Raw genomic sequence first — 17,417 nt, 5'->3', positions numbered from 1 at the left:
TCAGTCTTCCAGGCATGGTTGTCCCAAAGGGGCCTTTTATCAAGAGGCAACTGGACTTTCTTGGTTTTCCCTTGAAGATGTTTCGCTTCTCATCCAGGAAGCTTCTTCGGCTCTGTTTTAAAATATTACTTTTTGTCCTACGTAAAGACTTGGCTCCTGGGGACTTAATGGACGGGGGGGTGGGGGGTGGAGTTTTATTGCACAGGGGTGATTTTCAATAGCCTTCCTTCCAGATGTTTTCAGGACTTCCCAGTCTAGCCTCTGGTTTTCCTGGTAGCCTCACATCCCTGCCTTGGTGATGTTCCCTAGTTGGGTCATGAAATGTCTGCAAGAAAACAACCAAGCTCAGAGAGGAAGAGGAAAGAGGAGGAGGACAAAGAAGGAGGAGGAGGAAGAGGAAAAGGAGAAGGAGGAGGACAAAGAAGGACCCCACAGTCCTCCTCTTCCTTCTTCCACTTCTCCTTCTCCTCCACTCTGCAAATCCCAATCCCTTCTGGCACTGATGAAGCTGCCTAGTTGGGTCGTGAAACGTCTGCAAGAAAACAATCAAGCTCAGAGAGCCCTAAGGACCTCAAAGTCGTCATTCTCCTCCTCTTCCTCTTCTCCTCCTCCTCCTCCTCTTCCCTGCAAATCCCAATCCCTTCTGGCACTGATGAGGTTACCTAGTTGGGTCATGAAACGTCTTCAAGACAACCACCAAGCTGAAAGAGCACCAAGGACCCCACAGGTCAACCCTGAGTTACAAATTTCTCCTCTCTCCTTCACAAGATGCCAAGATGCCCAATGTCCTTTGTTCCTCTAATCCGCTTCCTTCCCCCTCCCCCTCCTTCTTATGGAAAGCTGAGCCAGAAAGGCTGAGTCAGACAACCCACAAATCTGGGACACCAGAGGCAGACAAAAGACAAATCTCCCAGACAGGCTGATGCAGAAGTTAAAAGTGGGAACAGCTATTAATTTGGTTGCAAGTAAAAGCCGCAAGGCTTCGTATCACACAGGATTTCAACACCCTCTATTTAGGTCCCGTTAATATCTCAAAACTGGGTTGGTGACAAATATTTATTTTTTCAGGTCTGAGGTTCCTGGGCTGACCTGGTATGTTTATCTGAGAGCGGTTTTATGCCTTGTGGAAATGAACGGCTGGAAAGAAAACAGAATAAACCAAATGTGGATACTTTTCCTATGTAGAACAAAGGTGAGGCAATGAGGGAGCCGCAGTGTTGATGGCAGAGGAGCTGGTCCTGGCTGAAAAACGAGGAGGGAGTTTTGAACCAAGATCTGAAAGGGATCCTTAGAGGTCATCCAGATCAACCCCTTGCTCAGGACAGAAATTTTATCTGATTCTCACCAGCCTCCTTTTAAACATAACAGCATGCCAAGGTCACCTAAGTCATCTTTTACACAAAATATTTGCTTTTCCACTTCTTCATTCTCATCTTACCCAAATGATGCATTTTCAAATATTTAGTACTTCAGATTATCTCCTCGTAATCTTTCCCCCTTTGTTTAGATTTGGCCATCCAAGTTGCAATCTGGAGAGAAACAAACGTTTTCATTTTTTTTTACAGCCATTGGGTATTCTTTGCAAAGGGACTGGCTCTGTCCATTTGTCTTGAGCTAAAAGTACATCACCCCCAAAAGTGTGCATCTTATTTAAGAGCTGCGAATGAAGTGACTTTTCTAATCTTGGAAATATTTCTGGGGCTCTGGCTCCTTTTGAAACAAAACCATCTTTTTCAAGAAAATCCATGCATTTGGAAAGCTGTGACATGATTGACTGACTGACCGATTGATCGATTTTTAAATATAGCACAATGTCAAACTTGATCAAGACAGGAGAAATAACAATTTTGGCTGAGGTCTGCCACCTGCTGGCCAAAAAGCAGAAAAGCAACAATCCCCATTGCCACTGATTTGAAACTACTGAAAAAAAACGAAAAAGGACAGAAACTTTACAGTGGAAAGTGCTTGGTTTTTTTCTAACATTTTCCTCTTTTCTCTCTCTTTCTTTTCCTTCCTTTTTGACAGAGTGCTGTGATCTCAAAAGTTTGCACACTATTTTGACCTAGGAAAGATATTGTTATAATATGGGATTTATCACCTCCCTTAACAGAATAACAGAGTTGGAAGGGACCTTGGAGGTCTTCTAGTCCAACCCCTTGCTCAGGCAGGAAACCCTACACCACTTCAGACAAATGGTTATCCAATCTCTTCTTTAAAATGTCCAGTGTTGGAGCATTTACAACTTCTGGAATCAAGTTGTTCCTCTGATTCATTGTTCTAACTGTCAGGAAATTCCTCCGTAGTTCTAAGTTGCTTCTCTCCTTGGTTAGTTTCCACCCGTTGCTTCTTGTCCTGCCCTCAGGTGCTTTGGAGAATGTCTTGACTCCCTCTTCTTTGGGGCAGCCCCTGAGATATTGGAACACTGCTATCATATCACCTCCCTTCCCAGTCCTTCTTTTCATTAAATTAGAGTCTAGTTACTAGACATACCCAATTCCAGCAATTGTTCTGTATGTTTTAGCCTCCAGTCCCCTAATCCTCTTTGTTGCTCTTCTCTGCACTCTTTCTAGAGTCTCCACATCTTTTTTATGTCGTGGCAACCAAAACTGGATGCAGTACTTCAAGTGTGGCCTTACCAAGGCATTATAATGTACAAGCCTCTGTTTTCTTTGAACAATGATTCTTTCTATCACTAGATGTCACTCAAGGACAGAGAACCTGACTGAAGTAAAATTCAGGATAATCCATTAAGGGCAAATGTTATTATTCTCTGGGCTAAAAGCCATTTGACCTCTCCCACAAGATCAGGTGTTAGAGGCAAAGCTTTTCAGCAAACTGGTTCTTCTCGATCCAAAATGAGCAGAAGGTCTCTGGAATTAGCAACCAAGTCCGTCTCTTATCATCTCTCCTCACACAGGGAGCCCTGAGATCTCTTTTCCATTTGGAGTTGGAAGAAGAGAGAGATGGACAGTTAGGGAATGAGATAGATAGATAGATAGATAGATAGATAGATAGATAGATAGATAGATAGATAGATAGATAGATAGATAGATAGATAGATAAATGATAGACAGACAGACAGGGGGAGAGAGAGAGAGAGATGATAGACAGACAGACAGACGAAGAGAGAGAATGTTAGATAGACAGATAGACAATAGATGATAGGTAGGTAGATAGATAGATAGGAAATAGGGAGAGAGAGATAATGATAGACAGAGAGTAGATGATGGAAAATGATAGATAGCTACATGATAGAAGATAGACAGACAGACAGGCATACAGATAGGCAGGCAGGCAGGGAGAGAGAGGGAGGGAGATAATGATAGACAGACAATAAGATAGATAGATAGATAGATAGATAGATAGATAGATATATGATGATGAGATAGGCGCGCCCCCGAGATAGATAGATAGATAGATAGATAGATAGATAGATAGATAGATAGATAGATAGATAGATAGATAGATAGATAAAGATAGAAGACAGATAGATTGGACAGACAGACAGACGAGAGGCAGACATTCTTCTTGCATCTTCCTCCTGCAAACAGCTGAGCTTTTAGTTGAAGAACACAGAATAACAGGGACGGGAGGGACCTTTGGAGGTCTTCTAGTCCACCCCCCACCCCCCCCCCGCTCAAGCAGGAGATCCCAGGCCGCTCCAGACAAATAACTGTCCAGCCTCTTCTTGGAAGCCTCCAGGGGCGATGGAAAATTGTGCTGGCAGCAGACCAACATCCCCTGCCTGGTTCCACCGGGAGCAAAACGTCAAAGCCAGGCTTGAGGTCTGTGGCTTTCAATTTGTCTTCCTCCCACGCGCCCCCACTCTTCCCTCTCTTCTCCCTCCCTTCCTCCCACCCACCCAAGTGGCCTTCTGGGCCTCAGAGGGACTAGTGCTGGTTTTTTTTCCCCTCTTTCGCCCACCCCGGCTTCTAAGAGCGACGGAGGAAGGAGAGAAGGAAGAGAGGGCTGCTCACCATCACCCCCACATATTGCACTCCTGTGGGCAGGAGGAGGGAGGGAGGGTCTGGCTTCCCCACTCAATCTGGACTGAATTAGAGCAGCCATTTGCAAAGGAGGAGCAGACACACAGAGACAGGCAGGCAGGGACAACCCTGGAAAAGCTGGTTGGCACAAGGGCATGTCAAAATTGTGTTAGCTGCCACAAGGGAGCTTTGGTGCCTGCAACACCAACTCCCAGAGCCCGCCTCGACCCCTTGTTGTACTGCACCCAGTTTTGGTCACCGCGCTATAACAAAAGAGGTTGAGAATCTGGAAAGAGTGCAGAGAAGAGCAAGCAGGATGATGAGGGGACTGGAGGCTGAAACGTACGATGGACAGTTGCAGGAACTGGGCCTGGCTAGTCTAGTGAAGAGAAGGACCAGGGGAGACAGGAGAGCAGTCTTCCAATATTTGAGGGGCTGCCCCAGACAGGAGGAAGGGATCAAGCTATTCTCCAAAGCACCGAAGGCCAGACAAGGAATAATGGATGGAAACGGGTCAAGGAGAGATTTAATCTGAAAATAAGGAGGAATTTTCTGACAGGGAGAGCAATCAACCAGCTCGTATCCAGAAGTTGTGGGAGCTTCATCCCTGGAGGCTTCCAAGAAGAGATTGGACTGCCCTTTGTCAAAAATGGTGTAGGGTCTCCTGCTTGTGTGGGGGGTTGGACTAGATGACCTATTAGGTCCCTTCCAACTCTGATTATCTGTTATCTGTCATCTGTTGCTGTGTCCCCATGATCACGTGATCAAAATTCGGACGCTTGGCAACTGGCATATACTTATGACGGTTGCAGTGTCCAAAGGGGGTCATGTGATCCCCTTTGGCGAGCTTCGGACAAACCGAGTCAATGGGAGAAGCCAGATTCACTTAACAATCGTGTTGACTAACTTAATATCTGCCATGATTCCCTGTAACTCCATTAAATAAGAGGAAGGGGAAGGCGGGGGAGGGAGGGAGAGAAGAAAGAAAGAAAGAAAGAAAGAAAGAAAGAAAGAAAGAAAGAAAGAAAGAAAGAAGAAAGAAAGAAAGAAAGAAAGAAAGAAAGAAAGAAAGAAAGAAAGAAAGAGGGAGGAAAGGAGGGAAGGAAGGAACATAAGAAAGAGAGAGAGAGGAAGAAAAGAAGATGAGAAAGAAAGAAAGAAAAAAGCATAAGAAAGAAAGAGAGGCAGAAAAGAAGATGAGAAATAAATAAATAAAAGAACATAAGAAAGAAAAAGAGAGAGGAAGAAAAGATGAGAAAGAAAGAAAAGAACAAGAAAGAAAAAGAGAGAGGGAAAGAAAAGAAGATGAGAAAGAAAGAAAAGGAAGGAAGGAGGAAGAAAGGGAGAGAGAGAGAGAGACAGAAAGAAAAAGAAAGACAGAAAAAATATATAGGAAAGAAGGAAGGAGGAAGGTAGGGAGACAGAGAGAAAGAAAGAAAAAGAAAAGAACATAAGAAAAAAAAGAGAGAGAAAGAAAAGAAGATGAAAAAGGAAGGGAAGGAAGGAAAGAGACAAAGAAAGAAAGAAAGAAAGAAAGAAAAAAGAAAGAAAGAAAGAAAGAAAGAAAGATGGAGGGAGGAAAGGAGGGAAGGAAGGAACATAAGAAAGAGAGAGAGAGGAAGAAAAGAAGATGAGAAAGAAAGAAAAAGCATAAGAAAGAAAGAGAGAGAAGAAAAGAAGATGAAAAAGGAAGGGAAGGAAGGAAAGAGACAGAGAAAGAAAGAAAGAAAGAAAGAAAGAAAGAAAGAAAGAAAGAAAGAAGAAAGAAAGAAAGAAAGAAAGAAAGAAAGAATACAAGAGTCCTTATGCTCTGTATCTCATCACTTTTATGGAGAGAGAGTTCAGCTAGCACCTTCGTCCCTTCCCCCCCATTAAGTCCAGCAGGGGATCCCCAAAATCTGTCAGTGGCCCCCGAAGAGCAGAGCCGCCAGGAACCCCTCGTGGCCAAAGGTTCAAGCCTGGTTCTGGGAGAGGCTTTCCCCTCCTTTCTCTCTTTTCCACCCCACCTCTTGGGAGCCCCACGGCAAGGGCTTGGCCCTTCTCTCTCTCTCCCCCCCCTCCGCCCACCATGTTGGCATCTTAACAAGGCCTGGAACCGAAGCGAAGAAGGCGGGGGGGGGGGGAGGAGAAGGAAGAAAGGCCAGTGGCCGTGAAAGAAGGCGAAAGAGCCCCCCATCCAAAGATAATTAAAGGGTCATTCAGGACTTCCCAATTACTGTAGCAAGTGGGTGGCTAATGTGAGATAATGATGTCAGGTGAGAACTAATGAGGAGGATTAATGCAATCCCGCTGCCCCCCAACCCCAGAAAACAGCCGCCTTCTGCTCCCCCAACTCTTTATAAGCCCACTCCTCATCTCTCACGGCTTCTTCTTCTTCTTCTTCTTCTTCTTCTTCTTCTTCTTCTTCTTCTTCTTCTTCTTCTTCTTCTTCTTCTTCTTCTTCTTCTTCTTCTTCTTCTTCTTCTTCTTCTTCTTCTTCTTCTTCTTCCTCTTCCTCTTCCTCTTCCTCTTCCTCTTCCTCTTCTTCTTCTTCTTCTTCTTCTTCTTCTTCTTCTTCTTCCCGGCTCGACAAAAGGGGCAAAGTTTCTAAGGATGCGCTTGGCGAAAGCAGAGGAGGAGGAAGGAAGGAAGGCCCAAGAAGAGTTCAGAAGGCTCCTTTGATAAGGGGAACTCTTTCAGCGCAAAGCCCACCCCCCCCACCCCACCTCCCATTCCCCGAGGTTCCCCACTTCATGAATCGCTTCTTGCAGGGATGTCAACAAGCCATTGTTCCCCCGTGACCCTCCTCTCCACTGGACCAAGTGGTGCTTCTTAATTGAACATAATCCCCTGCACTTTAAAAAAAAACACACAAAAAAACACACCCCTCTAATTTTAAACCCCCTCCCCCTTTTCTATGTTGAGGGCCTGCTCCAGAGGAGACATGGAAGCACACTCAACCAGCTGGGAAAAGCATGTTGAGTTGGTGGTAATCTCAGTGTGCTGCGGCTTTTCCTTCTGGTTTTAAAAAAAAAGGGGGGGGGGGAAAGAAAAGAAAAGTTTATTTGGGAAGATAGCCTGGTTTGTTCATGGAAAGGTTTTTAGCTTAAAGCTGCCTAAACTCGGGGAAAGGGGTTACGTTGACCACTGGTTTAAGGATAAACTATTCTTCTTCTTATCGTTCCTGGATAAACTGGGCGGGTCTCATTTTTATGAGGAGGAGGAGGAGGAGGAAGGGGAAGAAGAAGAGAAAGTGGAAGGAGGAGGAGGAGGAGAGGAGGAGGAGGAGAGGAGTGGGGAGGAGGAAGTGGAAGAAGGAGGAGGAGGAGGAAGAAGGAAAGAAGAAGAAGGAAAAGGAGAAGGAGAAGGAGAAAAAGGAGAAGGAGGAGGAGGAGAAGGAGAAGGAGAAGAAGGAGAAGGAGAAGAAGAAGAAGGAGAAGGAGAAGGAGAAGAAGAAGCAGCTTTTTTTTTGCTTCTTGAGAAAATGAAGGTGCTTCATTTTCTGTCTTCTGGGATATTTCCATCAAGAAAAGGTGCTTTCACCTACCTTCCCCCCTCACCACCCAAACCATGCCAAAGCTTTGCAAGGTTCAGGGTTTATTTATTTATTTGTGGTGTGTTGAAGTTTCTGGCTAAAAGCTGCCCATGCAGGGGTCTCCGGATCAATATGAGTTTGGGCAGAGGAGGGGGGGTGGACGACAACCTCCACCTCGGCTCTCTCTCTCTCTCTCTCTCTCTCTCTCTCTCTCCAAAGCCGCCTGCCTTGGCATCTCTCTGGCCCAGGTGCTCCGAGAGTTAAACGCTTCTTTTGTCTTAAGAGCTCAGGGGGGAGGAAGGAGACTAAAACCCGCTCTAACCGAGATTAAAGTGGGGCCATAAATGGAAAAAAGCCACGGGGGGGGGTCCTTTAAGTGCTCCAAAATAAGGGGGAGGGGTGGGGATGCAGGAGTGGGGGCATGGAGAAAAGTCAGGCATACTAAGATTTCCGTTGAAAAGTTTGAAAGAGTGAAGGTTGTAGCTGTGACGTTGGGGAGGCCGGTGTTGGGGGCCATGGGGAACTAGGGGAGGTGGGGTAGAAACATGATTTTGGGGGTTCTTCCATAAATTACAAGTAGTCCTTGACTTATGTCCACCATTGAGACCAGAATTTCCATCGTTAAGCAAGCTGCTTGTTTGTTAAGAGAATGAGGGTTGGTTTTATAAACCTTTTGGCCAGGCTGGTTAAGTTGGAAGCTGACTGGGACAGTCACATGACCTCAGAAGGCTGCAACTGACTGTCGATATATGCTGGTTCAGTTCAAAAATGAAGAGCGGGATCCACATTAGAGAGCCGTGGTGGCGCAGTGGTTGGAATGTGGTACTGCAGGCTAACTGCCCACTGAGTTCGATCCTGACCGTCTCAGCCTTCCGTCCTTCTGAAGCCGGTAAAATGAAGAATCCAGATTGTTGGGGGCAATATGCTGACATTTGTAAACTTAGAGAGGGCTGTAAAGCAGTATATAAGCAGTATATAAGTCTAAGTGCTATCTAAGCCCGTTGTGTGAAGGCTACCAATATTTCTTAGGGGGCAATTATGTTGGTTAACATAATTTAACATAATTCTAACATAATTTTTTGATTGCTTATGGTACCCTACGACTATTATTAAGTGTTGTACCTAATGATTCTTGGTTCTTGATGAATGTATCTTTTATGTACACTGAGAGCATTTGCACCAAAGACAAATTCCTTGTGTGTCTAATCACACTTGGCCAATAAAGAATTCTATTCTATTCTATTCTATTCTATTCTATTCTATTCCATTCCATTCCATTCCATTCCATTCTATTCTTTCTATTCTATTCTGCATTCTATTCCTATTCCTATTCCTATTCCTATTCCTATTCCTATTCCTATTCTATTCTATTCTATTCTATTCTATTCTATTCTATTCTATTCTATTCTATTCTATTTACACTGAGAGCACCAAGGCAAATTCCTTGTGTGTTCAATCACACTTGGCCAATGAAGAATTCTATTCTATTCTATTAATCTACTAGTTACCTTGAAAAATACTCTGGGGAATTCATAGAACGCAGTAAGTCAAAAAAAGTTTCAGCTGTTTTGGGGTGAACACGCTGTTGGAACCCAGCCAACATGAAACCTGGTTAAAACAAACATGGCTTCATGCAGTTTAAGCATTCGGCCCCTAATGAGGGACCACGGACCACACTTAAACACTCAACAATAAGCCTGATTTGAATCAGACATGGGCGAAATTACTGTGGCTTGCCTAACAGCTGCATACCCTAATCCTAGTTAATGAAAACAAGACATTGCATATTGTGTGAATCAGAGGTGCCTGATTCATTGATTGGGCAACTTTGGCACAGCCAGCCCTAGTTCCTGGAAACTTTTCGATGCGGGCTGTCAACCTGTCTTCAAATTTAGATCTCAACATGCAATGAATGAAGCCACGTCCCCATTTCCCACCTCATCTAGGAGCCAGTGTCCATTCAGACAAACTCCCAGCTATAAATCTTGAGGTGCCCCCATTCTATACCCATGCACCTCCCAACCCATCAGGCCTTCCAGTAGCTTTGCAAATACACTGGAAGTCTTTTGCTTTTTGGAATAATGCTAGGAAGATTAGAGGCTGGGAGTTGAGGACGTGTTAATTGGCACTTCAGTTAATCATCCAGACTGAAGGCGGCTCATTCATTTCCAAGGCTGCCATGTGCCCACGGATTCTCTCTGAGCTTATAGGCGCTTGGAAGCAGGCACACCCCGAATCCATTTATCAGAGTAATTGATGGATAAATTGCTTTGAGCAATCGACAGCTTTAAGGCTTGTGGACTTCAACTCCCAGAATCCTTCCTCCAGTCATGTTAGTCCAGGGATTCTGGGAGTTTGAAGTTCACAAGTCTTCAAAGTTGCCAAGTTTGAAGTCCCTTGGTTTAAGGCAACCAGGATTTTTGTAAACAAAGAGAGTCATTTGGGGTTGATCGATCCGACATCTGTGATGTTGTGGTTTTCTTTTTGGTGTCCTTCTGAAATCTGTTTTTTTTTTAAAGGGTCTCCTGGCAATTTTGGAGATGCTGGAAACCACAATGGTGGGATTCAAATTTTTTTACTACCAGTTCTGTGGATGTGGCTTAGTGGGCGTGGCGTGGCTTGGTGGGTGTGGCTTGTTGGGCATGGCAGGGGAAGGATACTGCAAAATCCCTCTTCCCTCCCCACCCCACTAACCTGCTTTCCAGCTCCGTTCTCCTGTGCAGAGCAACCAAAGAAGGCCCAGCCGATCAACTGGGACTCAATGGGAGGCAGAGAATAGATGGGGGCCAGTCAGAGGTGGTTGGGGCAGGTTTTGATGTCAAGAGGGCTGAAAATGCCAGAGGTGTCTGGGAGTCTGAAGCTCTCCGTTTTCATGGCAGGATAGGCCCAAGAAAGGCCCGTTAGTTTAAATTTCCCAACCAAAAACAAGTATTGAAAAATTTTCCTCCTCCATTTGCGACTGCCATGATGAGGTTCAGTGTCCATTAATTTCTCCCAGCGGTGAGTTTGTACCAGTTTTCCACAGATTGAAAATCTCTCATCATAAACTAACCCCTTAAAAAAAAGCAACAGACAATGGGGTTGCTATTGTGCCTGAGAGCCCAAGAAAGGTTGAGTTTTAAAAGGTGGTGCAAAACCGTCAAACGCTCACCATGTTCTTTGACGGAGTGGCCTTTCCAGACGGAAGCATCCCATAAATTGCAAACGACTTGATCAATCTCCGATGAGCTGCAAAGAATAAAAAAGTTAACGGAGAACCAGTAGCAGAGATTTTGAGTAGTTTGGAGAACCAGCAAATCCCACCTCTGACTGGCTCCGCCCCCATCTATTCTCTGCCTCCCATTGAGTCCCAGCTGATTGGCTGGGTCTTCTTTGGTTGTCCTGCACAGGAGAACGGAGCTGGAAAGCAGGTTAGTGGGGTGGGGAGGGAATGGAGATTTTGCAATAACCTTCCCCTACCACACCCACCAAGCCATGCCCAGTGCCCACCAAGCCAGGCACAGAACCAGTAATAAAAAATTTTTTGAATCCCACCACTATCCAAAACCCACATTTCCTGCAATGGGTCAACCAGATGTGACGAAGATGCTTTAAGGAAGCAGGAAGTACAGGCCAGCATTACAGAGCACTGTTAGTCATAGCCTGAATCAAAAAGTTTCGGGAGAAAAATTTCTCTCTGGAGTTCCCCGGAGAGATTGGACAGCTCTTTCCTTGTGGCCACAACAGATGCATAGAAGAGAAAAGCAAATAAGGAGACTCCGCGAAAAGCATAGAAAATAAGTCCTCCAGAGCAGAAAGATGTGGCTAGAAGGGATGTTGCCCACACCTTCACCTTCATTTTCCTACGTCAAAAATCTGGCCAGGAATTATGGGTGCTGTAGTCAGCGTTGGATATCTCAGGGTGGGGAAAGGTAGAGAGCTGGACGTTTTCCACTTCTTATTCCAGTCCCAGAGCATTTAGTGCTTAACTCAGCGAAGGTGACAGGATTTGGGCGGCAAAGAATCCAATGGCCACTAGAGGGCAGCCAAGGGATTCAGAAAGCTGGTTATTTGCTGCCCTCTAGAGATGCTCTGGATTTTTGCAGCTTAATTTAGGATCCATTCCGGAAAAAACAATAAGTTTCTTATGCAAGAAAAAGGAGGAGGGTTCTGCTTGGGAAACTCTACTCCAGTCATCAACCAAGCCATAATCTCAGTACACTGAAACACGCAATTACAACTCATTGCACCAGAACCTATGACAATGTCTTGTCTTTGCTTGAAGCTACCATTCTGGCCCCCAGCCAGAGCAGCAATTAAGAATATAATGAGCTATGCCTTCTTGTGGGTGATGACCCAGGCAAGAGTCTAGTCTTGGGTGGAATATTTTTGGGTGGGGGAAGAGATTGAGGCATGCCACATTAATTTACCTTCCCAAGACATCTTGGGAAGAACACCTGGCTCTGTCTGGGGAATGAAATTGCCCCAAATCTCAATGTCCTGGGCCCTTTTGTGACCCTCTGATAAGCAAAGTCATTAGGGAAGCCAGACTCACTTAACAACCATGTTACTAACTTAACCATGTGCTGCGATTCCCTACTACTGCGTTAAATAAGTGTGGGAAAGGAGTGAGGTCAATCCGTGGAGCAAAGACCCATGGTGTACAGAGGCCACAGGCTGCGTAGAGAATGCTGGTTTCCTTTCGTGGTCAAACCAAGATGCATTTTGGCTCAGTGGTGGGATTCAATTTTTTTTTACTACTGGTTCTGTGGTGTGGCTAGGGGGCGTGGCCATGTGACTAAGTGGGTGTGGCTTTTTCACCCTCGGGGAAATTTCTCTTTTAATTTAATTCACGAGGGAGAAGAGTCCTCCACTCCTCTACTCGCAACAGAATACCTTATGCCACCAGACCTGAAATTTTAGGCTTAGACAACCTAGAACTACGCTGCATTCAGTCCGATCTAAGCGTAGTACATAAAATTATCTATTGCAATGTCCTACCCGTCAATGACTACTTCAGCTTCAACCACAACCGTACAAGAGCACACAATAGATACAAACTCGAGGTAAACCGCACCAAACTCGACTGCAGGAAATACGAATTCAGCAACAAAGTGGTCAAGGTCTGGAATGCAGTACCTGACTCTGTGGTTTCTTCCCCAAACCCCCCAAAAACTTTAACCTCAGACTGTCTACTGTTGACCTCACCCCATTCCTAAGAGGCCTGTAAGGGGGCGTGCATAAGCGCACCAGCGTGCCTACCGTCCCTGTCCTAATGTTCCTTTTTTATTCGTATCCATTTCATGTACTCATAATCATAATCATGTTTATACTTATGCATGTGATCTAATACATGCTTGACAAAATAAATACATAAATAAATTCTAGGTTGGACTCTGGAAAAACTTGGCAACATTATGGGCCAAAGGGAAGTGGGGGGAAGTATAATTCATAATAAGTTATTTCTTTCTTTTAAAAAAAAAAAATCACCAGGAGCTCTTTGGAAAATACCAAACTGGGGCAGACAGGAGAGAGTTAAATTTCTCCTTGAAATATCTCTATATTTTTTTTCTTCTTTCAGCTCCACACTTCTAAATACCCAGTTGAGCAAGACTTTCTGAGACAGGCGGATGGCTGATAAACCGCATGCCATAAAATTTGTCAAAGGCCCCACATACTTGATTCCTGAAGCTCAACCTCACCCTGCCCGTGTGTGTGTGTGTGTGTGTGTGTGTGTGTGTGTGTGTGTTGGAGTGTGTGCCTGCCTGCCTGTCAGATCTCTCTCTCCCTCTCTCCTATATGCACACACACTTCTGCGTAATTCATTAACCCAAGTGCTTGCGCTATGCCCCGGGGCATACATAACCTATGGCTTTGAGTCAAAGAGGGTGGAGAATTCCCACACTGTGCCTCCTCGGTGGTTGGCAAGCTCAACGCATTCCACAGCACCACAAAGCAAGTCCTTAAGCAGCCAGAGGGAGGGAGGGAGGGAGGGAAGGAAGGGGGGGGGGTTTAAGCCATCAGGTGTGACCCACAGAAACCACCAACCTCCTGTTCACTGGCCAATTTCTCAACTTCTTTCAAGTCTTTGTTCCCTTCCGTCTCCCTGTTGGAAAAAGAAAAAAAGGGACTTTGTTCACCTGGTTACCTGCCATGAAAGTACACACACACACACACACACACACACACACACACACACACACACACGGTGTTCTCCCTCCCCACATTCCCCCCTTCTGTCTAAGAAATTCCCATGAATTGCAGTGGTTTTCTAGACAGAACAGGTTCTTCTGGGCACGTTGTAAATGGAACTATTGATTCCGGCTGCAAAGATATCAAAGACTCTTCTCCTTAGTTCAGCTTCGCTTGCTGGTTCTTCGAGGGCTACATAGCTTATGGAAAAAGATAGGTAGGTAGGTAGGTAGGTAGATACAGATTAACAAGAGTTGGAAGGGAACTTGTAGGTCATTTAGTCCAACCCCCTGCCCAAGTAGATCCGACACGTAGATACATAGTAGATAGGCCATGAGAGAGAGAAATTATAGGTAAGTAGGTAGGTGGAAAGAGAGAGATGATAGAATGAGCGAGAGAGATGAGATGAGAAAGAAATGATAGGTAGATAGGTGGGTAGATATACAGTATATAGAGAAGACAGATGATAAAGTGTGAGAGAGAGATGAAGATAGAGATGAGAGATGAGAGAGAGAATAACAAATACATAGATGAGAGAGAGAGAAATGATAGGTAGGTAGATAGAGATGATAGACAATGACACAGAGATGCTAGATTATTAGATAGATAGATAGATAGATAGATAGATAGATAGATAGATAGATAGATAGATAGATAGATAGATAGATACATAGATAGAAACAGATAGATAGATACATAGATAGATACATAGATACATAGATATGGATAGATAGATAGATGTAGATAGATAGAAAGATAGATAGATAGATAGATAGATAGATAGATAGATAGATAGATAGATAGATAGATATGCAGGGATAGCTAGATAGATAGATAGAAAAGATACATAGATAAGTAGGTAGATGTATAGATGTATAGATGTATAGATAGATAGATAGATAGATAGATAGATAGATAGATAGATAGATAGATAGATAGATAGATAGATAGATAGATAGATACATACATACATACATACATACATACATACATACATACATAGATACATACATACATAGATATGGGTGGATGGATGGATGGATGGATGGATAGATAGATAGATAGATAGATAGATAGATAGATAGATAGATAGATAGATAGATAGATATGGTCACATGGTGACCTGCTTAATGACGTGCAATTGGTATTAAGTCAAGGGCTAAGCTGGCAAGGAGTCAGGCAATTCTCTAAAGTTGCCACCTGAAAATTGGAGTGATAGCCCGTTGTGGAAGCCCATTTGTGTGGAAGAGTTCACCGGCTGATTTCAGATTCAAAGGGGAGCCAGCCCACAAGGAGGCAAGCCAAATGTTGCACCCAGTTTATAGGTTATTGTAAGTGGTTGGATTGGAAAGAAGACCACCAGGCGATGAAGGCTAGGTCGATATAGATCTTTCTCCATTTGAATCCCAATATTTGAGACAATATCAAACAAAAGGCCATTTTGCTTCAAGAGGAAGGGAACTATCTGTGGGAATGTGCTCCCAGAGCATGTGCTGGTTCTTAAGGCTGCACATACCTAAGCCGTATTCCCAGCAAGCACACGCAGGCTCTGCAACTTGGCGATCTGCTTACTGTAAATAAATCTATCAACTTTCCCAGCCTGAAGTGGGGTGTTTAAACTTTAAGCGTGGGACAAACACTGTTTGTCTGGCTCTAACAGTTTACACACTGAAAGCAAAGAGAAACAAAAAGGAAGAAAAACTCTACATGCCCATGGAGCAGTGTGTGAGAGAGAAATAACAAATATACATAGATAAAACACCCGACTATCTCTCACAAAACTTCTCAGCCTGTAAATCTGGTAGGGTTGACCAATGAATGGCTTCCTTCTTCAGAGAAACCAACTGTTTATAAGCTCCATGAAAAAAGGAAAAAAGACACAAAGACCTTCTTCTTCTTCTTCTTCTTCTTCTTCTTCTTCTTCTTCTTCTTCTTCTTCTTCTTCTTCTTCTTCTTCTTCTTCTTCTTCTTCTTCTTCTTCTTCTTCTTCTTCTTCTTCTTCTTCTTCTTCTTCTTCTTCTTCTTTTTCTTCTCCTCCTCCTTCTCCTTCTTTCTCCTTCCTCCTCCTCCTTCCCCTTTCCTCTTCCTCTTCCTCTTCCCCATTCCTCCTCCTCCTCCTCCTCCTCCTCCTCCTCCTCCTCCTCCTCCTCCTCCTCCTCCTCCTCCTCCTCCTTCTCTTCTCTTCTTTCTTCTTCTTCTTCTTCTTCTTCTTCTTCTTCTTCTTCTTCTTCTTCTTCTTCTTCTTCTTCTTTCTTCTTTTCTCCTCCTCCTCCTCCTCCTCCTTCTTTCTCCTTCTTTCTCCTTCCTCCTTCTTTACAAAACCCAGCACAATGCTGGAATAGCTTTTGCTGTTTTCCAAGAAGGTGGGCTGACCAGTCCTTCTCCAGTGGGGCCCCCCTCCAGTTGGCACTAAGACCCCTCTGTGTCCTTCCCTTAACCCTCACTTGCTGGAGAAACGTGTCCTGTTTTGTTTTTTAAGTGTGACTTTCTCTTATAAAGGAACTGGGTCTAAGACCTCCAACGTGGATCGTGGCGTGGAGGGCGATAGGAATATGCTTTTCGAGACCTGGACGTCAGAGAGGCCTTACTTTTGGAGGTCTCCAAGGGTTGTGGCGCCAAACAGAGGCTGCTGTGAGAAGGCGATAGGATTTGGACCTGCCTGCACTTTAGGGGAAGTCGGGTCACACAAACACACAAATGATGATCGGGTCATGGAGACCTTGGGAGGCCCAATCAGTGCAGCTGTGTTTGCTAAATGATTAGCAAATGTCCAGACAGGATCTCTTGCGTCATCAAGAATAGACCCCCATTGACTTCTCTGGTTTTATTTAATTTATCGATGAGTTTCATTTCGGGCCAAGGTTGAAACGTTCCCTGGGGCATCCACAGAAAAAGCCTCCGGGCAAAAAACCAGGGCAAAATTAACTTTGGAAAGGGATCTTTCTCCAAAGCTGCAAAATTGAGGCTAGGCGGGGGAGGTTCAAAGCCTTCGAAAACCTCCTTTTTCTGCCACACTGGATCGTACTGGAGGGGGAGTAAAGAAAAGAAGGAGGAGGATAATAATTGAAATGGTATATAGACTTTCTTGCTCGAGCAGTGGGTTGGACTAGACGACTCCAAGGCCCCTTCCGACTCAGTCATTGTATGTTCTATCCTGTTTCCCCAAAAATAAGACCCAGCTGGAAAATAAGCCCTAATGCATCTTTTGTAGTAAAAATTAACATAAAACCTGGTCTTATTTTCAGGGAAACACAGTAATAATTCTACAGCCATGCTGTATGGGTAAAAACACATAGACATTAAACAGCACACATATACACACACACACATACCTTAAGTCCAGGCTTAAATTCTGAATAATGTATCGTAAGATTCTCCAGCAATAGACCTGGGGACAGGTATGTTTGGATCTTGGCCTATCTCTGAGAGAATCCTTGGTTATTTTCTTGAAGAGTGACGATGGAGATTCTCAGTCCTCCAGAGGCAACTGGATTTCTGGATTTTCTTTGAAGACGTTTCGCTTCTCATCCAAGAAGCTTCTTCAGTTCTGGAAAAAAAACAACCAAACATCCTTTGGGATATTTTCTTGCAGAGGTTTAAGTGCCTGCAAGAAAACGATCAAGCTCAGAGAACACCACAGACCCCTCATTTCAACCCTGAGCAACAAATAATCCCCTTTATTGGCCTATATCTTTTTTTTTTTTTTATCTCCCACAGAGTACAAGGCTGGGTTTTAACTTCTTTTA

At 44.3% G+C, this 17,417-nt stretch overlaps 1 long non-coding RNA gene across 1 annotated transcript; it reads right to left on the bottom strand.

The window, feature by feature from the left end:
• Positions 1-1,365: 1,365 nt before the first annotated feature.
• LOC148129398 (uncharacterized) lies at positions 1,366-17,086 on the bottom strand. The gene is made up of 4 exons (XR_015745501.1): positions 17,004-17,086; positions 13,528-13,585; positions 10,652-10,728; positions 1,366-1,529 (listed from the first exon to the last, which is right to left on the bottom strand). It is a non-coding gene; the product is annotated as an uncharacterized LOC148129398 (long non-coding RNA).
• Positions 17,087-17,417: the final 331 nt, after the last annotated feature.

This window comes from Notechis scutatus, chromosome 16 (genome assembly GCF_049901735.1).
Source record: "Notechis scutatus isolate UNSWTSFEM ecotype Mainland chromosome 16, rNotScu1.2, whole genome shotgun sequence".
Taxonomy (NCBI): domain Eukaryota; kingdom Metazoa; phylum Chordata; class Lepidosauria; order Squamata; family Elapidae; genus Notechis; species Notechis scutatus.
The sequence above is the reverse complement of the archived record's forward strand: the minus strand, read 5'-3'. Positions and strand labels throughout refer to the sequence as shown.